The sequence below is a fragment of the Arachis ipaensis genome, chromosome B01, assembly GCF_000816755.2.
Source record: "Arachis ipaensis cultivar K30076 chromosome B01, Araip1.1, whole genome shotgun sequence".
NCBI classification, from domain to species: domain Eukaryota; kingdom Viridiplantae; phylum Streptophyta; class Magnoliopsida; order Fabales; family Fabaceae; genus Arachis; species Arachis ipaensis.
In genome coordinates this window covers 75669326-75693957 of record NC_029785.2, presented here as the reverse complement: position 1 = coordinate 75693957, position 24632 = coordinate 75669326, and the positions used below count along the sequence as shown (strand labels likewise).

The following is a 24632-nucleotide window of genomic DNA, read 5'->3' as shown; positions in this document are numbered from 1 at the left end:
GCATATATACAAAATTTAAAAAATATAATCTCAAGTAATTATAATAAATTATAAATAATTTATTAGTAAACTTTTAAAATCCGGAGTTTTATAATAGGAAAGGCAATTTTTTTCAATTTTATCTTTAATATTTAGTTTTAACTTTATCCTTGATGTTTCAATTTGTTTTGGTTATATGCTATCGTCGTATGCTTTTGAGAGTATTTTTTGATTTATTTCGTTTAACTCATTAAATCCAATTTATTACAATGAACTGTTTATATTAACTAATTGATTTGATTAAATATTTAAGTGTCATACTTAACTGATTTAATTAATTCATAATACCAAATTAAATTTTAATCATTTAATGATAAAACTAACATAGCTTCTTTTTGAAGATATTTTTTAATTTAATTTAATTTTATTGATTAAACAAAATCAATTATAATAATCAATTATAATCAATTGTAAATAATTTATTATTATATCAATTGTTTAATTTTAGATGGAATTAATAACATGATACAATAAGGAGGGACAATAGAGTCAAAAGAAGCACACTGCTAGAAGAAGGGAGATATGGTTCTATCTAACTCGAAGCGAAAAATAATACAGAGGAGGGGAATTCAATAGCTGGAGGAAACAAAGAGAGGTGTGGTGCATTGTGAGTCTTTGACTAATCTTTCTTTTTTCTTTTTCTATCATCTTCTTGTTCTTATTCTGGACTGCTGCTATTATGCAGATAACTAGTGGAGTTCCTCATACTGTTTATTCTCATCTTCCTTCAATTCATTTGTACAATTTATTTGTAAAAAACCACAAAAATCCCAAGTTATAGCCACGTACTCATACATACATACAAACTCCCATTTCACTTGTTTCTGTGGGATCGTATCATTTGGTGCTTTCATTGATGACATGGCTGAGAACACCCGTTTACAGTCTATGCAAGCCGCCATCAATAAACTCGTTGAGGAATCCGATGGTCACCATGAACAACTCACCGCGATTACACAATCCTTGGTGTCAATTCAGGTACAGCTCGCCCAAAAGTTTGATGACTCGCTGTGTCAACCTTCCCCTCACTCCATTTTCACTGCTCCATGACAAACATTTTCACTGCTCCATGACAAATGAAGGTTGATTTTTCGCAATTCTCGGGCAGGGATGATGTACTCCAATGGATCTTTTGGGTTGAGAGATTTTTCAGGATCGATGATATACTTGAGAATAAGAGGCTCGATTTGATTGCTGTTAGCCTCGAGGGCATGGCCCTGGCATGGTTCCAAATATGAAAAAAGTTGGATCAGGTACATGATTGAATTTCTTTGTCAACGACACTTCAGATTCATTTTGGCCCATCTCAATTTGAAAATCCCAGGGAAAAATTCTTGAAACTGAAAAAATATTCTTCTGTGAAAGTTTATTTTGAGGCCTTTAACGATTTAGCTGCTAGGGTGTTTGGAATGAATGATACTTTGCTGATGGATTGTTTTATTGGGTGATTATTGCCTGAGTTGCGACGTGAGGTAAAATCGTGCTACCCGGCTTTATTAATGTAGGCAGTAGCTCTGGCCAAGCATTTTGAGAAGAAGTTTGCTCCCAATATCCAGAGGTGGAGATCTCCAACCTTACCACACTCAGCTACACTGCCTAAAATTACTTCTGCCCCTACACCTAAACCATTGGCCATTACCCCAACATCCCAACCATCAAACTCATCTTCAACCTCACCTTTACTACCAACACCACCTAAACCAGCCACCATGCGTAAATTGTCTCCCATGGACATTCAGTTTCGGCGAGAGAAGGGCCTTTGTTTTACTTGTGATGAATGTTACTCTCCTTCACATCGTTGTGCTACCAAACACTTTCTTAATCCAATATGTGGAGGAATTACCCCGGGAAGAGATTGTTGTGGAAGAAAATCTCGAAATCAAGCAGCCACCACCGGTTGAACCTGATCCGTCTAAACCATTATACCTCTCTTATAACATTTTGACAGGAATTCCAGGAAGGAGATCAATTCGATTCTCTGGTTCTGTGAATGGGAAAGATGTCTGTGTTTTGAGGGATGGCGGCAGTTCAAATAATTTTATCCATCTAGCCCTCACCAAGCACTTGTTACTGGCTGTTCACCAGGCGCCATAATTCAAGGTTCAAGTGGGCAGTGGTGATCTCCTCCAATGCGAGGGAGAAGTAAAGGATGTTCCAATTTAGATCCATGACCATACTCTCTTCATCAATGCTTTGAATGCAGTCACGGTTAAAGATTCATTCCCGATGCTAATGGTGGAGGAGCTTTTAGATGAATTGTTTGGTGCCCATTACTTCTCTAAATTGGACTTGCGATCTGGGTAGCACCAAATCAGAGTTCGCCTTAAGGATTGCTTTAAGACTGCTTTTTGCACACACTAAGGTCTCTACGAGTGATTGGTAATGCCATTCGGTTTGACGAATGCTCCGGCTACGTTCCAAAGCTTGATGAACTCCATCTTTGTTGAGATATTGTGCAAATTTATTCTCATTATTTTTATGACATATTAGTTTATAATCCGAGGCAATTGTAACAACCTCCCTTCACCCTTCTAGAAACAAAATTAAATTCGAAATTTGAAAATCAGTTAGGAGATGGGCTTAGAATTTTAAAATATGGATAGGAATCTAGTAACCGCCCTCCATTTGAATTTAAAATTATCCCAAACTACCCTATCACCAAATGTATATAAATAGGGGTGCACCTATAGGTAGAAAATCACCTCTCTCAAATACTAATCCTCTCCCTTCTCTCTCTACAAAAATATATTATGTATGAAAATACAAGAGGCAGGCTCATAGGCAATAAAGAAGTGTTAGAAAAAGAGTAGGGAACTAGGCTTTTCTTACTTTTATGTTGGCATGTAGTATGCTCTATTTTAATTCCTTCCATCCATGCATGGCTACCATCTTTCATGTGTCTTATGGCATTAACTATCCTTTACTCATCTTTTATCCATATTGATTATCTATTATGTCATTCATGCCCTCTTGATCCATTAATATATATCCCATATTTTTCTATGTGTATTTACATGACCGTTATACCATCATATTATTATTCCTTTAATGTTGAGAGTACATACCCTTTTATAATGTTTTATTTAATCATTTAACATACCCTAATTTTACTATGTGCATTTACATGACCTTTTATACCATTATATTATTATTATCCCTTTAATGTTGAGAGTACATGCATTTTTTTATGTCTTGTTCAATGTACCCTATTCCATTATATGCAACTAAATGACCTCTTATATCATTATGTTATCATTACTCCTTTAATTTAAGGTCAAGGGTACATGCTTTCTTTCAATATTCAAGTATTTAATATACCTCATTCTTACTATGTGCACTTAGATGATATTTTATACATTATATTATTAATATCTTCTTAGGGTCAAGAGTACATGTTTACTTAGGTGATCGCCAAGACATTCGAGATAAGAACCTTCGATAAGGGAAGGGGACTCTCGTTTTATACCGGTTTGAGCTCAATACCTTCCATGAAAGTTATAAGTTAAGAAAGGAGAAAGTATAAATGAAAGTTTGATTTTTATTATGTTTTTTTAAGATTTATTTATGATTATGTTGATGTTATTTAAGATGTTATCCTTCTATTTTCTTTCTATGTTCTTTCCTTTTTACCTATATGTTCTACGCTTTACAAGAGGTTCATATTACAAGCCATATCGTACGACCTTTTTTAAAATACCGCACGTGGGCTGGAGATAGATATGGAGGTGTTGCATAGCACTCCTACTGAGACTTTAAGTTCTCATCCCTTTTCTTTTCCCATACTGTCTCCAGAGGAACAAGGCACAGTGGATAGAGATGACGCAGTGCCCCCAAAGTTAACTTCTGAGTATGACCCCTCGAAGCACGCGTGGGTAGTTACGACCACTACTACTGTGCTCCAAACTATCTACTTAGGTCAAGAGTTCGTGGAAAGAGAACCCCAGCTGTCCGTCGAGTCTTAGTTCATCCCACACAACGGAACCAGATCTTCACTGCGTGAAAAGATGTTGGAGAAAAACCACTGGTACCTCGATTCGTGAATAACTGAAGGGTCCTGATCAAGGATAGGATAGGACACAAGTATGGGAGACTCTTCGACGAAATTAGTTAGGACGTATTAGTTTCTTTTCTTTTGTTATAATTATCTCTAAGCATTTTATTTTGAACCGTACTCATGGATAAGTTACTATTTTATATTTATTATATTTAATTCCATCATTTTAGTGCTACTCGTTTTCCTCTTCACGTGCACTTCTTCCTTCCTTGCATAACGATTAAGTTCATTCTCTTTCTCTATCGAGTGTGGCACCTTATTTAAAGACCTTCAAAGATAGGATTTAACTTAGGGTGTTACATTATTGGTATCAGAGCAAAGTCGATCCTAGGGATCCTATCTTAGGAGGTATGACTAATAAAACTTCTTCCTATAGTTATCCTTGAGCAGGAAACCTATGGCAAGCCGTGGACGCCCACGTGGCTCGGGCTCGAGCTCCTCAAACCTAGCAAAGCACATGAAGGAGATGGCCAAGGTAATGAAGGAACAGGCCCAAGCCACCACTCTGATGGCCCAACAACTGTCCACTGGGGACAGGGATTCCAATCTTCCCAGGCTGGAGGTGGGGCAGACCCGTACAACTTTTGCTGACTCAAGAAGATTGGTCTGCCTGAGTTCTGTGGAGCCCTCGACCCTGATACAGCAGAGGAATGGCTGGCAGAAATGGAAAAGGTATTCACAATTTTTGCATGCACTAAGGAGCAGCAAGTGAGCTACGCTACCTTCATGCTCAAAGCTGATGCTGAGTTCTGGTGGGATGGAGCAAGACGATTGTTGGAGGATGATGGAATAGATATTAGTTGGGCCACCTTCAAAGAAGCTTTCTAAATGAAGTACTTTCCCCTTTCGGTTCGAAAGTCCAAGGAGATGGAGTTTCTTCAGCTGAGGCAAGATAGGATGAGTATTACAGAGTACACAGAGAAGTTCGAGAGACTCTGAAAATTTTCCGCCATGTATAAGGCTAATCCAGATGAAAAGTGGAAGTGTATGAAGTATCAAGGAGGGCTCAGAGCAGAAGTCCTAACCGCAATAGCCCCACTGGAAATCTGAGAGGTCTCCTCCCTCATTAGCAAGTGCCAGGTGATCGAAGAATGCACCAAAAAACTAGCGTCGAAAAGAAGCGAGGCTTTTAAGAAAAGGCAACTGAATCAAGAATCATCTCAGCAGCCACTGCAGAAGAAGGCCTTTCTTGAAAAACGTACAGGAAGGCAACCTCAACAGGGCACGAATCGCCAGGAACCTCCCACTGATGCCTCACCAAAGACCACCAAACTCAAAGAGTGTGCTTCATGTGGGAAGCAACATAGGGGTAGGTGCCTTGCCAGACAAAATGTCTGCTTCCGGTATTTTCAGCCGGGGCATATCGCCAGGGAATACCCAGCAGTTTCCCCACCCCCTGTCAATCCACCACAGCGTCAGGGGCGAGTCTTTGCCCTCAGCAGCGAGAAAGTCCACGAGTCAGAAGATCGAATCAAGGGTAAATGCATAATTAATGGAGTTTCTCTAACTATTCTAGATGATACTGGTGCTTCTCATTCATTCATATCTCTCTCCGCTACTAGTAAGACTAGCTTACCCATGTCCAAATCACCATGTATCTTACTAATGACCTTTATTGACCAATTTAGGATGTAGAATTTGGGGACAAATTCTTTTTTTATGGGGGTGGTAATGTAACAACCTCCCTTCACCCTTCTAGAAACAAAATTAAATTCAAAATTTGAAAATTAGTTAGGAGATGGGCTTAGAATTTTGAAATATGGATAGGAATCTAGTAACCGCCCTCCGTTTGAATTAAAAATTATCCCAAACTACCCTATCACCAAATGTATATAAATAGGGGTGCACCTATAGGTAGAAAATCACTTCTCTCAAATACTAATCATCTCCCTTCTCTCTCTACAAAAATATATTCTGTATGCAAACACAAGAGGCAGGCTCATAGGCAAAAAAGAAGCGTTAGGAAAAGAGTAGGGAATTATACTTTACTTACTTTTATGTTGGCATGTAGTATGCTCTATTTTAATTCCTTCCATCCATGCATGGCTACCATCTTTCATGTGTCTTATGGCATTAACTATCCTTTACTCATCTTTTATCCATATTGATTATCTATTATGTCATTCATGCCCTCTTGATCCATTAATATATATCCCATATTTTTCTATGTGCATTTACATGACCATTATACCATCATATTATTATTCCTTTAATGTTGAGAGTACATACTCCTTTATAATATTTTATTTAATTATTTAACATACCCTAATTTTACTATGTGAATTTACATGACCTTTTATACCATTATATTATTATTATCCCTTTAATGTTGAGAGTACATGCATTTTTTTTATGTCTTGTTTAATGTACCCTATTCTATTATATGCAACTAAATGACCTCTTATATCATTATGTTATCATTACTCCTTTAATTTAAGGTCAAGGATACATGCTTTCTTACAATATTCAAGTATTTAATATACCCCATTCTTACTATGTGCACTAAGATTATATTTTATACATTAAATTATTAATATCTTCTTAGGGTCAAGAGTACATATTTCCTTATAATTGTTTTATTCAACTAATTAATATCCCCTATTTTATTACGTGGAATTATATTAAATTTTATACCATTAATAATATTTCTTTGAGTTGAGAGTACATGCCCTCTTATAACTATTTTATTCAACTATTTAAAATATCCTATATTTTTATATAATGTATATTTATATGATATTTTATACGTTATATTATTAATATCCCTCTAGGGTCGAGAGTACCTACTTTCTTATAACATCTTATTCAACATGCTCATTTTATGATGGTATATGCCCCCTCTTGCATGATCTATTCTTGCATGATCTATTCTTACATGAATCTCTTCTTGTGTATGCCTAAACAACCCTAATTGTAAATTAAACTGAGGGAATGATCCTTCGGTAAGGGAAGGTGACCCCAAAGACAAGATAATCGAGATGATTCTTCGGTAAGGGAAGGTGGTCGATAAACTTTTGGGAACCTTCGGTTAGGGAAGGGGACTTCCATCAATTTTATAATAATATATCTTGGTTGCCATAACTTCTTTGTTGTGTATGTCTAAATAACCTTGATTGTAAATTGAATCGAGGGAATGATCCTTCGGTAAGGGAAGGTGACCCCCAAAGACAAGATATCGAGATGATCCCTCGGTAAGGGAGGGTGATCGATCGAGATGATCCTTCGATAAGGGAAGGTGATCGCCAAGACATTCGAGATAAGAATCTTCGGTAAGGGAAGGGGACTCTCATTATATATCGGTTTGAACTTAATACCTTCCATGAAAGTTATAAGTTAAGAAAGGAGAAAGTATAAATGAAAGTTTGATTTTTACTATGTTTCGAGACCTTCAAAGATAGGATTTAACTTAGGGTGTTACAGCAATCACACATAAACCATTTAATGCACGTGTTGAATATTCTAGAGTGCAATGCATTATATGCTAAACTATCAAAGTGTTCCTTTGGCAAAATGGAAGTGGATTATTTGGGACATGTTGTTTCCCATCAAGGGGTTCGAGTTGATGAGTATAAGGTTCAGGTGATAAGGGAATGGCCGGTTCCTACCTCTCTTAAGCAACTGTGGACTTTTCTTAGTTTGGCCAGTTATTATAAAAAATTCATTTAGCAATTTGTTGTGCTTGCTGCCCCTTTGATTGATCTTTTAAGGAAGGATAATTTTGGTTGGTCTTTGCTAGCAATGGAGGCTTTTACCACCCTAAGGGGTGCCTTGTCCAATGCTCCAGTTTTTGCACTGCCTGATTTTGATAAGCCCTTTGTTTTGGAGATGAATGCTTCAGGGACAGGGATTGGTGCGGTTTTAAGCCAAAGCGGTCATCCGATTGCTTATTTCTCTAAGAAGCCATCGGTTACTGTGCAGAGACAGTCAGTATACGCACGTGAGATACAGGCAATTCTAGCTGCAGTGTCTAAATTTCGGCACTACTTGTTGGGTCATTACTGTAATGCGAACAGACATAAGAGCCTCAAAAAGTTACAAGCGCAGACTATCCAAACCTCGAAATAGTAGGCATGGTTGGCTAAATTACTTGGGTACAATTTTACAATTGAATACAAGAAAGGATGCAAAAATAAATGCACAGATGGTCTGTCTTGTGCTTTCTTGTAGCTTACCACGATTACCGACAGTCTGTTGCCATTGTTACAATAAGAACACCGGTCTTTTAGGCCAGATGTGGCCTTTTCGGAGATGGAACAATACTCTGGCCGGCTACAGCAAGGCCACGGGTTATGGTACTGGGATGATTGCATTATAATCCCAGATGCCTCCCCTTTAATTCAACAGCTGCTGCATCTAAGTTGTGTGATAAGAAATTATTAGGGGTTTATGGGGTTTAATAAATTCGAAGCATTAAAATCCCAACGGGAGTGTTGGAAGGGGGATATCATAAATAGAATGACACAAAAAGAAATAATTATTGGCATAAAGAGACACACACCTAAGACATAGTGGAACAAAAAAGATAGATAAAGCTTTTCCTACTTGACCTCTAAGATACCTGTTCTTAGCAACCTAAGTCATCGGAAGGAATTTCCTACTAGACCTTCAAAGAACTTGTCCTTGATAACCTAGATCAGAGGGACGAAGTTGAACAAACCACTACGCAGAATCACCTTAGGTTGGATCCTTCAATCTTCTTCATGCAACAAGCAAAGCAAATCACTCACCTCACTTAATCACACAATAAAATGTGCTTAAAGCAACTGAAAATTTATTCCTTAAAAGTTGTGTAAATGGTCTCACCTTTAAATAGGCTCCAAACAAACTAACTAAAAGATAAGATAAGATTTTAAAATTTAAATTAGATTTGATCTTAATGGATTAGATCATATTTGATTTAAATTTAAAATTCCTAAAAACACTACTAAATAAATTATAACTAAAACAAATCTTCTAACAAACTCTAACCTCAAAACAAACTAAAACAAAGGCCTAAAAATTCGAAAATTAATGATAAATTATGCTTCCCACTGAATTTGGAAAGCATTATTGGGCTTCTTGTTGTCTTGACTTAGCCCAATGGGCCTTGTCCATTCTTCCTCGGTTAGAACTTGATGTAACTCCTCATGCATAAGTGCTACCAAGTTACCAAAGCTCTCCTTGAGCTTCTTTGTATGTGCTCTAGTGATGGGGCCCTCTAGAAGTGTGAAATTTTCATTCTGTCCTTTTTCTTTAGAATGTCTCAGTTATCTTTCCGAGAATGTATCATTCCCTCCTTTCTCAAAAAGATTCATCCTCAAATCTATGCCCATATAAAAAATGAGAGAGATCAGAAACATTGAAAGTAGCAGAGACATTATACTCACCTGGTAGGTCAATCTTGTAGGCGTTATCATTGATCTTCTTAAGCACTTAGAACGACCCATCCCCTCTAGCATCAAGTTTAGAATTTCTTTCAATAGGAAATCTCTCCTTCCTCAAATGTACCCAAACCCAATCTCCTGGTTCGAAGACTACATGCTTTTGGCTCTTGTTAATTCTTTCAGCTGTGGCTTTGTTCTTCCTCTCAATTAGGTCACGAGCCTTTGCATGTATTGCTTTAACCTTCTTAGCCTTGCTTGCTCCATCTAAGCTAATAAGATCACTCAAAGGTAAAGGCATTAAATCTAAGATAGTTAGAGGATTAAAACCATAGACAAGTTCAAAGGGCGAAAAATCAGTAGAAGAATGGATTGTCCTATTATAAGCAAACTCAATAAAAAGGTAAACAATCTTTCTAGGTTTTCAAATTCTTACCAACCACAGCACGCAATAAGGTGCCTAATGTTCTATTTACTACTTCAGTTTGATCATCAGTCTGAGGGTGACAAGTAGTTGAGTATAACAATTTTGTTCCCAACTTACTCCACAAAACTTTCCAAAAGTGATTTAAGAATTTGACATTATGATCAGAAACAATAGTTTGGAAAACACCATGTAAGCGCACAACTTCTCTAAAGAATAGGTCATCAGTATTTGTGGCATCATTAGTTTTATGGCAAGTAATAAAATGAGCCATTTTACTAAATCTATCTACCACAACAAAAATGCTATCTAGATCTCTCCTAGTTCTAGGCAAACCAAGAACAAAGTCCATAGAAATATCAACCCATGGATATATAGGAACAGGTAAATAAGTATACAAGCCATATGGTAATGACTTAGATTTAGCTTGTTTACATGCAATGCATTTAGCACAAAATTTTCAACATCTTTACTAATGTGAGGCCAATAAAAATTCTCAGATAAAACATCCAAAGTCTTAAGCACACCAAAATGACCCATCAAACCCCCACTATGTGATTCTAGAACAAGTAGCTCCCTAATAGAACAAGTAAGCACATAAATCCTATTACCCCTAAAAAGAAAACCATCATGCTTATAGAATTTGTTATGTACACCATGTTCACATGTAGCATAGATAAAGGCAAAATCAGAATCAGTTGCACACAATTCTTTCATACACTCAAAACCTAACAATTTAGAAGTAATGGTAGTGATTAAGGAATATCTCTTAGATAATGCATCAGCAACCACATTCTCTTTACCTTGCTTATAAGCGATTACGTATGGAAAGGATTCAAGAAATTCTATACAATTTGCATGTCTCTTGTTCAGCTTTCTTTGGCCCTTCAAGTGTTTGAGGAATTCATGGTCAGTGTACACCACAAATTCCTTAGGTAGCAAGTAATGCTACCACACTTCAAAAGCTCTCACCAAGACATAAAGCTCCTTATCATAAGTTGAGTAGTTGAGACAAACTCCATTCAACTTCTCACTGAAATAGGCAATTTCTCGCTTTTCCTGCATCAAAATAGCAACTATACCAATTCTGGAAGCATCACATTCTATTTCAAAAGTTTTAAAAAAATCTGGTAAAATAAGAATGGGGGCAGAATATAATAAATCTTTCAAGATGTTAAAAGCAAGTTCTTGTTCTAGATTCTATTTAAAGCCAACATATTTCTTAATGATTTCAGTTAAAGGTGCAGTAATAGTAGAAAAATCTTTAACAAACCTCCTATAAATACCAGCAAGAACATGAAAACTTCTAATATCAGAGACATTCTAAGGTGTGGGCCATTCTTTAATAGCCCTCACCTTCTCGTCATCTTCCTCAATCCCCTCAGAACTTATCACAAAACCTAGGAACACTACTTTACTCAGACAGAACGAGCACTTTTGGAGATTAGCATACAATTTTTTCTTTCTAAGTACCTCTAAAATAGACTGAACATGCAAAATATGATCATCAAGAAATTTATTGTAGATAAGGATATCATCAAAATAAACAACTACAAATTTGCCTAAAAATTCTCTCAAAACATGATTCATTAATCTCATGAATGTACTAGGTGCATTAGTTAATCCAAATGGCATAACTAACCACTCATACAAACCATATTTAGTTTTGAAAGCTATTTTCCATTCATCACCAAGTTGCATTCGTATTTGATGATAACCACTCCTTAAATCTATTTTAGTAAAAATAACAGAACCATGAAATTCATTAAGTATATCATCAAGTCTAGGAATAGGATGACAATACACACATCCTCCATGAGCTATCCTTTTTGGGCACCAACAGTACTGGAACAGCACAAGGACTTATGCTTTCTCTCACAAAACCCTTAGCCAAAAGGTCATCGACTTGCCGTTGCAGTTCCTTTGTTTCCTCAGAATTCATTTGATAAGCTGGCTGGTTTGGAATGGTTGAACCAGGGACAAAGTCAATCTGAATTGCCGCATAATGGAGGCATCTCCTCTGGGAAGACATCCCCAAATTCCTGCAAAAGTGAAACAAAAGCACTAGGCAGTTCATGGTTAGTGTCAATGATAGATAGTAAAGTCTCTCTAAATCTCACTAACACTAATGTTTTTTTCTAAACTAGCACACTTCAGATCTCTCTCTTTTGCATAATAAATATTTTGTGAGCATTCTCACTCTTTATGAAACCGATAGATTTTTCACTCTTACAACTCTTTTTTTCACTCAGACCCTGACTCTTTTTCTCATTATTTTCTTCTATCAGAGCCCTCTCTTTACCCTCTTATTTTTCAATTTTCTCACATCCTAAAGACTCTTTTATGGATTTGCGCATACTCAGTTGCTCCAAGTACACTTATTTATGGGATAAAGGTGTAAGGATAATCTTCTTCCCAAGGTAAATAAAGGTGTATCAGTTTTTGAAACCATCATGGACCACCCTTCTATCATACTGCCATGGATGCCCTAGGAGTAGATGACAACCTGTATGGGAATCACGTCACAAAGTACTTCATCACTATATCTTCCAATAGAGAACTGTACGCGGACTTGCTTTACAACCTTCAGTTCACCAACATCACTTAACCACTCCAGTTTGTAAGGGTTAGGGTGTTTGGTGTATTTCAACCCTAATTTTGTGACCATGGTAGAGCTAGCGATGTTTGTATGACTTCCAGCATCAATGATCATGAGTCCAGCCTTGCCTTCCAACAAAACTTTTGTATAAAAGATGTTCTCACGTTGTTCTAGACGATCGTCCTTGGCTTGGACATTTAAGATCTGCCTAGTAACAAGGGCCTCGCCACTAACAGCATACTCAACTATATCATTATCATCTGTAGCATCATCTGCATGAGGCATGTCCTCATTCTCATCTGAGTTATCAGATTCCAAGAAAACATCATTCGCTTTAATGACCATGGTCCTTTTATTTGGACACTCGCAAGCATAATGGCCTAATCCGCGGCACTTAAAGCAAGTAATATCACGATGCCGCAAAGGAGGTTTAGAAGTGGAATTAGGCGTGTGCTTCATCTTGTGCTGGTCTGTAGGCTTCTCCTTTGATTCGATAGGTTTGGATCCTATCTTCTCCCCAAAATTAACACCTCTAGAGTCCCACCTTGAAGTAGGGTTGGAAGAATTATGCAGCCCCTTCACCTTTTGCTATTTTTCTACCTTGATAGCTAGATTCACCAAGTCTTCCATATCCAGAAATGGGTGACGTTCAACAATATTTGTAATGTCTCGGTTTAGCCCACTCAAGAAATGTGCCATAGTAGCCTTAAACTCTTCCTCAATATTTGCCTGGATTAGCTGCATCTTCATCTCCTTATGATACTCATCTACAAACTTAGAACCTTGGTATAGCCGTTGGAGCCGTTAATGTAGCTCGCTATAGTAGTAAGAAGGGACAAACCGCTGTCACATGACCTTCTTCATTTTTTCCAAGATTGAATTGGTGGTTTTCCATTCCATTTTTTCTTTTTGTCCAGCTCAGCCCACCAGACAAGGGTATAATCCGAGAATTCTACAGCCGCTAGTCTTATCTTTTTCACATTAGAGTAGTTGTGACACTAAAATAGGAGCTCCACCTTCCGTTCCCATTCCAAGTAACCCTCAGGGTCACTTTTGCCTTTAAATTTTGGGATGCACATCTTGATAGCATTGAGATTACTATTAGCATCTTTCGGTTGTCTATGACACCGGGTCTGGGTGAAGGTTCCTCCTCAGACTCCTCAGAATGATTATGAATAGATTCTCGAAACCGTGCTCTTTGACTAAGGGAAAAAAAGTTAATTCAGGAATCCATGTCATAAAGACGTTGTTCAATCGTTTCAAGGACGCCAGCGAGTGTGTCGATGCAGAACATTAGTTGTGGACTGGGGATCCCATCATTGTTAGCCATCAATGAATCTGTGAAAAAAAACAAAGACCTCATAGAACACTTCTCATGTGTATTACTCGGAGTAGGACACTCGTGTTTACACTCAATACGTGACTTTTACCCTCTGTTGATTTCACCATTCTTGCCTTTTTCCACTCTTGGATTGCTTTAACAAGTTGCACCTCAAAAAATGAGGAATTGAGACACCAAACTAAGATCATCTAAATGATAGAGGCGTTAAACTTGATAAGAAGACAACCAATATATGTGACAAAGGAAGGAAAATAACAAGTGATACTAAGATGATAGAAACTAGAAAATTTGAATCCTAATTGAAACCCAAAGGAAATTTAAAAGCTAAAACAAAGCTGAAACAAATTGAAATTTCGTTTTTTTACGTTTTTTTTTTACTTTTTTTGTTTTTTGTTTCCAGACGCTGATGTTAAAATATAGAAATTGTAGTAACAAATTTAAAGAAGAAATTTCATTTTTTTTATCTTTGAAGTAAATTTGCCGAAATCGAAGAGAAGAATTAAAGAGACTAAACAAGAATCCTGGAACATGCAGGTAAATAAGAATTTACCTACGACCTGTAACTGATACCAGATGATTAAGAAATTATTGGGGGTTTAATATATTCGAAGCATTAAAGAAAGAGGATATCGTAAAAAGAATGACACAAAATGAAAGGATTATTGGTATAAAGAGACACACTCCTAAGACATAGAGGAACATAAAAAATAGATAAAGGTTTTTCTACTAGACCTCTAAGATAGCTGTTCTTAGCAACCTAGGCCACCGAAAGAGATTTCCTACTAGACCTTCAAAGAACTTGTCCTTGACACCCTATATCAGAGGGATGAAGTTGAAGAAATCACTACGCAGAATCACCTTAGGTTGGATCCTTTAATCTTCTTCATACAACCAGCGAAGCAAATCACTCACCTCACTTAATCACACAATAAAACGTGCTTAAAGCAACTGAAAATTTATTCATAAAAAATTGTATAAATTTTCTCACCAAAGGTGTTTAAATAGGCCCCTAACAAACTAACTAAAAGATAAGATAAGATTTTATTTAAATATAAAATTTCTAAAAATACTACTAAGTAAATCAGAACTAAAACAAGTCTTTTAACAAACTCTAACCGCAAAACAAACAAAAACAAAGGCCTAAAAATTCAAAAATTAATGATAAATTATGCCTTTCACTGAATTTGGAAAGCATTATTGGGCTTCTTGCTATCCTGACTTAGCCCAATAGGCCTTGTTCATTCTTCCTAGGTTAGAACTTGATGTTACTCCTCATGCATAAGTGCTGCCAAGTTCCGAAAGCTCTCCTTGAGCTTCTTTTCACGTGCTCTAGTGATGGGGCCTTTGATAAACCCCAATTTCAGGGTTTATCTTGTGTAGAATTTGGGGGGTTTTATCAACATTTTTCACACTTATTCATATAAATTGTATGGTTTTGTGTTTCCTTCCTAATTTCACTTCGTGGTTTAAAACATGCTTCTTGATGAGCGGATATTTTATATGCTTTTTGACATCATTTTCATATAGTTTTTAGTAAATTTTATTTAGTTTTTATTAAGTTTTTATAGATTTTAGTGCTAAATTCACATTTTTAGATTCCACTATGAGTTTTTGTGTTTTTGTGCAATTTTAGGTAATTTCTGGCTGAAATTGAGGAGCTGGAGCAGAAGTCTGATTCAGAGACACAGAAAGCACTGTAGATGCTATTCAGATCTGACCTCCTTGCATTCGGAAGAGATTTTCTGGAACTACAGAAGTCCAAATGGAGCGCTCTCAATGGATATGGAAAGCTGACTTTTAGAGCTTCAATAGCTTTGAAAAGCTGACTTCCAGAGTTTTTCATCAATATATAATAGTCCATACATTACTTCGGATTAGAAGGCCCAACACTAGCGTCCAACGCCAGCTACCTGCCCCCAAAGAGGAGAGACCAATGTCCAAACGCCCATAGAGGACTCCCTAGCTGGCGTTCCATGCCCAAGAGACCTCATAGCACGTGGATCTCATCAAAGCTCTGCCCAAATACTCACCAAGTGGGCCCCAGAAGTGGATTTTAGTACTAAAAGACTGTTTTACCCTTACTAGTCATCTGTTTAGTATTTAAAGTGTATTTTACATAATTATTAGGGAGGATGCATACTTGACAGCCCTATTTTCGTTTTACATTTTATTTTTCCTTTCAGTATGAGTTTCTAAAGCTCCTAGGTTAAGGGGAGGAGCCCTGCTGAGTCCTATGAATTAATAAAAGTATTACTATTTTCTCTTCGATCCGTGTTTGATTAATTCTAAGATGTATATCCGATCTTCATCGTGGTGAATAGGATGATCTGACAAATTAGCTCTGTTCATCACATTAAAATGAACGTACCTGACAAACACCCGCGTCTACTTGGGTTCAGAATGCGTCTTTCATCGGACAATGATGAACCAACAGCTATGTTTATAGATCTCTAGGACGGCTAATCCACGACTTCGTTGGGGACTTCTCGAGACATCAGTTCAGCTGATTTCTGGGGAGATTAGGGTCTCTGTGGTAGAGGCTAGAACCCAAGGTGCATCATTCTCTGATCCGGAAGATCTGACCTTGTCTGTGGCATTTTGAGTAAGATCATTAAGGAGAATGAACTGTACGAGATTACCCTCAATCAGAATAGATCCGCACTAAACCTGGGGTTCAGATCTGGAGGAGTATTTGCAGCTGCTTAAACTAGTGTCAATCACATACAGCCTGCCATTGAAAAACTTATTCACAAGCAAAGAGAGCAGTAGTACCGGAGTTAATTCAGAAAGACAAAGCAACTCCAATCCTTTACCTTATCCCTATTACTGATTTTAATATATACAATATATTCCTTTCATATATTACTCTTACATCTCCATATATGACATAAAATCATTCTCCTTCTTCTGCCTGACTAAGACCTACAAGATAACCATTGCTTGCTTCAAACCACAATCTTCTTGGGATCGACCCTGACTCGCTTAGGTATTTTTTGGACGACCCAGTGCACTTGCTGGTACTGCTGTATGAAAGTGTGGGGATTCGTGCGCACCAAGTTTTTGGCACCGTTACCGGGAATTGTTGAGTTTGGACAAACTGAAGGATTGTCTTGCTCCCTAGATCAGGTAATTTTTATTTTCTTTTCTTTATCATTCCTATTTGAGTCTTTTAATTTTTGTTTTCCTTCTTCCTTATTTTTTTTTCAAAAATAAAAAAAACCTTTTTCAAAAATATTTTTCTTTTCCTTGTTCCATTTTTGTTCTTGGTATTGAGTCTTGCATGTTCTTGTTTTCTGTTTTTCAATTACAAAAATTTTAAAACCTTTTTCATGCAGTTTATTTTCAAGTATCTTTAGCTTTCTGATTGAGAGTCTTTATGTTCTTGATTAAGTCTTTTATTTTCTTCTTCAATTTTCGAAAAAATAAAAAGCTTTTCAGAAATATTTTTATTTTCTTTGTTTAATCTTTGTTCTTAGTTTGAGTCTTTTGTGTTTGTTCTTGTTGAGTCTTGTCCTTTGAGTCCTATTTTCTAAAATTTTTTTCAAATATTTTCTCTGTTTAAATCTTGTGTCAAGTCTTTAAGTTTGGTGTTTTCTTATTATTTTTCTTTCAATTTTCGAAAATATATGTTTAGTTTTCTAAACATTTTAAGTTTAGTGTTCCTTTTATGTTCTTATATTCTTCGAGTCTTTGAATTTTGTTCTTTGTGTTCTTGTTAGCCTTCAAAGTGTTCTTGAGTCATTTTTGTGTTTTGATCTTAAAATTTTTAAGTTTGGTGTTCCTTTGTGTTTCCCTCCAAATTTTTGAAAATAAGGAGCATTAGATCTAAAAATTTTAAGTCTTGTGTCTTTTGTGTATTTTTCTCTTTCATCATTAAATTTAAAAATAAAAAATATCTTTTCTAACTTAATTTTAACATAATTTTCAAAATTAGCATTAAAAATTCAGATTTCTTTTTCAAATTTTTATCTTTTCATATCTTAGCTTTCAAAATTTCAAAAATCAAAACTTTTCAAAATTAAAAATCTCATCTGTTTTTCAAAAATCTTATCTTTTTCTTATCTTTTTCAAAATTTAAAAATCTTATCTTATCTTTTTCTAATTTTCAAATTTAAGAATTCAAATTTTAATTTTCAAAATCATATCTTTTTCAAAATCAAATTTTAAAATCTTATCTTTTTAAAATCTTTTTCAAATCTTTTTAATTTCATATCTTATTTTCTAATTTCAAATTTCAATTTCAAATCTTCTCTTATCTTATCTTTTATCTTATTTTAAAATCAAATCTTTTCTTATCTTCTATCTTATTTTAAATTCAAATATTTTCTGAATTAATCTCTCTTCTTCTTTCTCTTCTTTTTCAAAACTACCTAACTAACTCTCATCTGTTCTTAATTTTCGAAAATTCCCTCCTTTTTCTCTCTCTTCTTTTTCAAAAATATACTAACCAATTTTAAAATCCATTTTAAATTAATTAACCTTAATTTTCTAAAATTAATTAATAAATAAAATAAAAATAAAAATATTTTAATTCTTATTTATCTTTTCTATTTCAAATTCTTCTCTTCTTTACTTCTAATTATTCGAATTACTTCTCCTTTTTCATCTCCCATCTTCACTTTTCTATCTTCTTCTTCTTTCTTCACATCTCACAGGGAGTCCTTTGTTCTTGAACATAGAACTCCCATTTGGCTTCTATGTTGTCGTCTTTCTTCGTTTCTTGTTTATGACCAGGAACAGGGATAAAGAACCCGTCTTGACTCCTAATCCTGAACCTGAGAGGACTTTAAGGAGGAGCTTCTTGCGTTAAATTAAAGCACAACACTCCGAAGGAAACTTTTCAAAAAATTTTGAACAAGAAACTGCGACATGGCCAAACCTGAAGGAAGGGCAAGAAAGGTTCTTGGTGACTACTCTCCTGATTTCTATGGAGAAAGTATCAATGTGCCTCCTATCAGAGCAAGAAGCTTTGAGATCAACCCACAACTGATCGCCCTAGTGTTGCAGAATTTTCAATTTCATGGACACTCACAGGAAGACCCCAGTAAATTCATCTCTGACTTCCTACTTTTCTGTGACACTGCAGACACCAATGGAGTGGACCCTGAATTCCACAAGCTAAAACTGTTCCCATTTTCTCTGAAAGATCGAGCAAAAGATTGGTGGTACATTATACCCAAAGGAAGTATGAACACCTAGGATAAGGTTGTTAACAAATTTTTGAACAGGTTTTCTCCTTTACAGAGATTAGCTAAGTTAGCAACAGATGTTCAGACTCCACTTAGGATAGAAGTTATAAATATGGAGCCTATAGTTGCACCCCCTACTGAGGTTTATAATGCTTCTAGTAACATGAGTGGTAACTACCCTCAAGGAGACATTCTCACTCATGACCGGTGGACACTTGAGCAGGTTAATATTCCTCTTACTGAGTTGTTTGAGGAGGTGCATCCCTAAAGGGCCCTCACAGAAAGCATGATGCTCTCTGGGAAGGAGACCTTGAAAGAAGGTGAGACAGTTGTCTTAACCAAGAAGGCCGAACCTCAAGAGCATGCTATTGAGGGACTTAAGGCAATCACGGATCAGAAGGATCCTGAGACTGCCATTTAGCATGCCCCTACAGAAGAGAAGGAACCTCAAGTTGATTCTTCTCTGGGTGTGTAAGAGGAGCCTGTGACTCCCACAGAGCACACCCTTGTAGAGGTGAAAGAGCCTCAAGAGATACCTTTCCTTGGCGTGTAGAAAAAACTGCCAGATGAGCAGTTGGCTCATTTCCCAGCAGCACTTGAGGAGCTGCAAGTCAATATCTCTGTTGTAGAGGTACTGGGAAAAAGGACCCCTTATATGGTCTGTCTAAAAGATGTTCTTTTTGAAAAGAAAGACCTAAGGGGAGATAAAATAGAGATACTTACTAAGAAGTACACTATCCTAACTCAACATGAGCTGCCAAGGAAGATACCAAATCCATGGAGCTTTCAGATCCCATGGACTACTGGAAAGATCATTTTTGACAAAGCCCTATATGATCTTGGCTTAAGTTTAAATCCGATACCTTCCACTGAGGCAGAGGCCGAGTTTGGAGAGACTGGGAAGGCATTGAACGCCAGTGAGGAAGCCCTCACTGGGCATTCAACGCCCATCCTAGCAGTAGAGCTGGCGTTGAACGCCAGCCAGGGAACATTGGCTGGGCGTTCAACACCCAAACATCTAGGCTTTCTAGCACTGAACGCCAGTGAGGAACCCCCTCACTGGGAGTTCAACGCCCAACCAGGCAGGCTTTCTGGCGTTGAACGCCAGCAAGGACATCCCTGCTAGGCGTTCAACACCCAGAATGCTAGAGGGATTGGCGTTTAACGCCAGTAAGGGTGGACAGCAATGGCATTCAACACCCAAAGAACTATCAAAGCTGGCGTTGAATGCCAGTCAAAGCACACCCTTTGAGTGCTTAAATCCCACTCAAGAACCCTCTATCTCAGAACCAAAGGAAACCATAAAGACCATTGAGGTTTCTTTGCATGCACTTTTGCAGTGCATGAGTTCTGATGACTACTCATTCTCGGATGAGGATGAGGACACTAAGGAAGAGCAAGTTGCTTGGTACTTAGGAGCTCTTATGAAGCTGAATACCAATCTATTTGGTACAAAACCTATAAAGGAAGAACCTCCATTGCTTTCCAAAGAACTCAGTACTTTGGTTCAGCATGAGCCACCTCAGAAGCTTCCAGATCGAGGACGCTTTTTGATCCCTTGCACCATAGGCATCATAACCTTTGAGAAGGCTCTGTGTGACTTAGGGTCAAGTATAAACCTCATGCCACTCTCTGTAATGGAGAAGCTGGAAATCCAAGAGGCATAAGAATCAAGGATTACCTTGCATAAAGACTGGATGGTGTTCAAGATTCTGGACCCTCCATTACCCCCTGACAAGGGAGGCACTTGCCTAAAGGATTCATCATCCAAGCCTCCTCCCATAGATGAAACCAATTCAATCCCTCCTAAGACCAAACGTAAGTTTGGTGTTGGACGTACACTATCCACCAAGGAGGAAGGCCCTAAGAGAAAGATACGTAGGGGTTGGAAAAATAAAAATATCCCTACTGAAGGATTTTCACCATAGAAGGTGGTGAGATTCACTTATCTCATGGTATTTACCATGAAAGAGGGAAGTGACAAAAAGGGACACCAGCATATTGCTGCAAGCCCAACCCTGCCTCAAGCAGTGAACAAGATCTTGTCTCTTGAGCATATTATGCTATTCCATGAGAGCACTGAAGGAAGCTCCCAGTAAGGAATAAGGATTTATTCCTCTATGACTATCTCACTCATTGAAAGGAGTTGTCCATCAAGCTAATAACATTAAAGAAGCGCTTGTTGGGAGGCAACCTAACCTTAATTAATTATTTATTTCCTTTTTGTTTTGTTTTTTTTAGGGTCATGATCATATGCAGCAGTCAGAACAGAGATAGAAATTTCATAGCAGTGAATACAGAACACTCTGGATGGAGTGTTAAAGTTGAACGCCAGCCAGGGTATCCCTGCTGGGCATCCAACGCCCCTAATGGGCAGCATTGCTGGCGTTGAACGCTAGTGCAGAGAAGCAGGGAATTTGAAATTCCCTAGCCTCTCAAGACCAGTAGGTCCCACAGAAGCTCCACCTACCCCACCTTCTTCTACCTTGTTCTTCCCCTTCGTTCATATTTGCTCGAGGACAAGCAAAATTCTTAAGTTTGGTATTGCAAAAGCTTCACTTTTTGACTTCTACCACTCCTAAGTATAGAAGAAGAGGATGGAGCAAACTAGAGAGCATGCACATGAGACTGTGCAACCGCCTCAACAAAAGCAAAGGAGTGACATTGAAGAGATCAAACACTACATTGGATTCTCAAGGAGGAGCACTAGCCCCCATCATTCAGGTGGATTCGTTATTTTTTACTCCCTTTCCTTTTATTATTTTTCTATTTTCTATGTTATCTTGTCTGTTCTCTTATTTTACTGCATGATCATTTGCATTTGATGTCTTAAAGTTGTAAAATGTTCCATATATCTCTCACCTTGCTTAAAAAAAAATTTATTTGAAAAGAATTGAGAGATACATAAATTTAAAGTTTATAATAATAATAGTTTAAATTTGTTGATGTGGTGGCATTACTTTTGTTTTCTGAATGTATGATTAAACAGTGCATATTTGAAGTTGGATTTTTAGAATGTTGGCTCTTGAAAGAATAAGGAAAAAGGAAAAATAGTATCGATAATCTAAAAAACCAAAAAATGGATTCTTGAAGCAAGAAAAAGTAGAAGAAAGAAAAAGAAAAAAAAAACATGTTGCAAAAGAAAAAAAAAATTATACGCATGCAAAAAAGAAAGAAAAAATAGCGAAAAAAGAAAAAAAAAAAAGAAAAAGCAAAAAAATCCATTACTGCCCAAAAATGCAGGAAAAGGAGGGCAGATTGAAAAAGCCAATAACCTTTTAAACCAAAAGGCAAGGGTAAAAGGACCCAAGGCTTTGAGCATTAATGGATAGGAGCGCCTAAAGGAATAAAATCCTGGCCTAAGCGGCTCAACCAAGCTGTCCCTAACCATATGCTTGTGGCGTGAAGGTGCCAAGTGAAAAGCTTGAGACTGAGCGGTCAAAGTCATGGTCCAAAGCAAAAAGAGTGTGCTTAAGAACTCTAGACACCTCTATCTGGGGACTCTAGCAAAGTTGAGTCACAATCTGAAAAGGTTCACCCAGTTAAAGTGTCTGTGGCATTATTGTATCGGGTGGTAATACTGGAAAATAAGGTGCTTAGGGACACAGCCAAGACTCTAAAAGTTGTGTTCAAGAATCAAAATAAGCTTAACTAGGAAAGTCAATAATATCATCTGGATTCTAAGTTCCTAAAGATGCCAACCATTCTAAATTTCAATGGATAGTGAGATGCCAAGACTATTCAGAAGCAAAAAACTACTAAGTCCCGCTCTTCTAATTATAACTAAGCCTCACTGGAAACTTAGAAATTTATTGTATCTTAATTTTATTTTTATCCTACTGTGTTTTTAGTTTCTTGGGGATAAGCAACAGTTTAAGTTTGGTGTTGTGATGAGCGGATATTTTATACGTTTTTTGGCATCATTTTCATATAGTTTTTGTAAGTTTTTATTAAGTTTTTATAGGTTTTAGTGTTAAATTCACATTTTTGGATTCTACTATGAGTTTTTGTGTTTTTGTATAATTTCACGTAATTTCTGGCTGAAATTGAGGAACTGGAGCAGAAGTCTGATTCAGAGACAGAAAAAGCATCAAAAGTCAAAAGGTATTGAAAGCTGACTTCCAGAGCTTTTCAACAATATATAATAGTCTATACTTTGCTTCGGCTTAGAAGGCTCAAAACTGGCGTCCAACGCCAGCTACCTGCCCCCTTCCAGGCGTCCAGCGCCCAAAGAGCAGAGACCAATGTCCAAATGCCCAGAAAGGATTCCTTAGCTGGCATTCCATGCCTAAGAGACCTCATAGCACTTGTATCTCATCAAAACTCAGCCCAAATACTCACTAAGTGGGCCCCAAAAGTGGATTTTAGTACTAAAAAGATTGTTTTACCCTTACTAGTCATTTGTTTAGTATTTAAAGTGTATTTTACATAATCATTAGGGAGGATGCATACTTGACAGCCCTATTTTCATTTTACATTGTATTTTTTCTTTTAGTACGAGTTTCTAAACCTCCTAGGTTGAGGGGAGGAGCTCTGCTGAATCCTATGAATTAATAAAAGTATTACTGTTTTCTGTTCGATCCGTGTTTGATTAATTCTAAGATGTATATCCGATCTTCATTGTGGTGAATAGGATGATCTGACAAATTAGCTCTGTTCATCACATTAAGACGAACGTGCCTGACAAACACCCGCGTCTACTTGGGTTCAGAATGCGTCTTTCATCGGACAATGATGAACCAACAACTATGTTTATACATCTCTCAGACGGCTAATCCATGACTTTATTAGGGACTTCTTGAGACATCAGTTCAGCCAATTTTCGGGGAGATTAGGGTCTCTGTGGTAGAGGCTGGAACCCAAGGTGCAGTATTCTCTGAACTGGAAGATCTGACCTTATCTATGGCATTTTGAGTAGGATCATTAAGAAGAATGAACTGTACGAGCTTCACCCTCAATCAGAATGGATCTGCCCTAAACCTGGGGTTTAGATCTGGAGGAGTATTTACAGCTGCTCAAACTAGTGTCAATCACATACAGCTTGCCATTGAAGAAATCACTCACAAGCAAAGAGAGCAGTAATACCAGAGTTAATTCAGAAAGACAAAGCAACTCCAGTCCTTTACCTTATCCTTATTACTGATTTTAATATATACAATATATTCCTTTCATACATTACTCTTACAACTCTATATATGACATAAAATCATTCTCCTTCTAATCTGCCTGAGTAAGACCTACAAGATTACCATAGTTTGCTTCAAACCACAATCCTCGTGGGATCGACCCTGACTCGCTCAGGTATTACTTGGATGACTGATGAAGGAAAAATTGTTTGTCGGTATAGAATTTCACAAATGATGTCTCGTTGCAAGTATAGTTCTAAACCAACAAATAATTTCTCAATCAAAAATTTGTTTGTCACAAGTACAAACCCCAATAAAAATAATAACCGAAGTATTTAAACCCTGGTTCGTCTCTCAAAGGAATTGCAGGGAAGTGTTCTTGTTATTGGTTATGGGAGAAGTATATTTTTGGGGTTTTGAATAAAGGACATGGGAGATAAATTGCAAGATAGTAAAAGAGACTCAAATGATAAAAGGTCTTGGCAATGGTTGATGGTTA

At 37.0% G+C, this 24632-nt stretch overlaps 1 pseudogene; it reads right to left on the bottom strand.

Annotated features, from left to right (window-relative positions):
• On the bottom strand, positions 9506-12935 carry LOC110266144 (annotated as a pseudogene).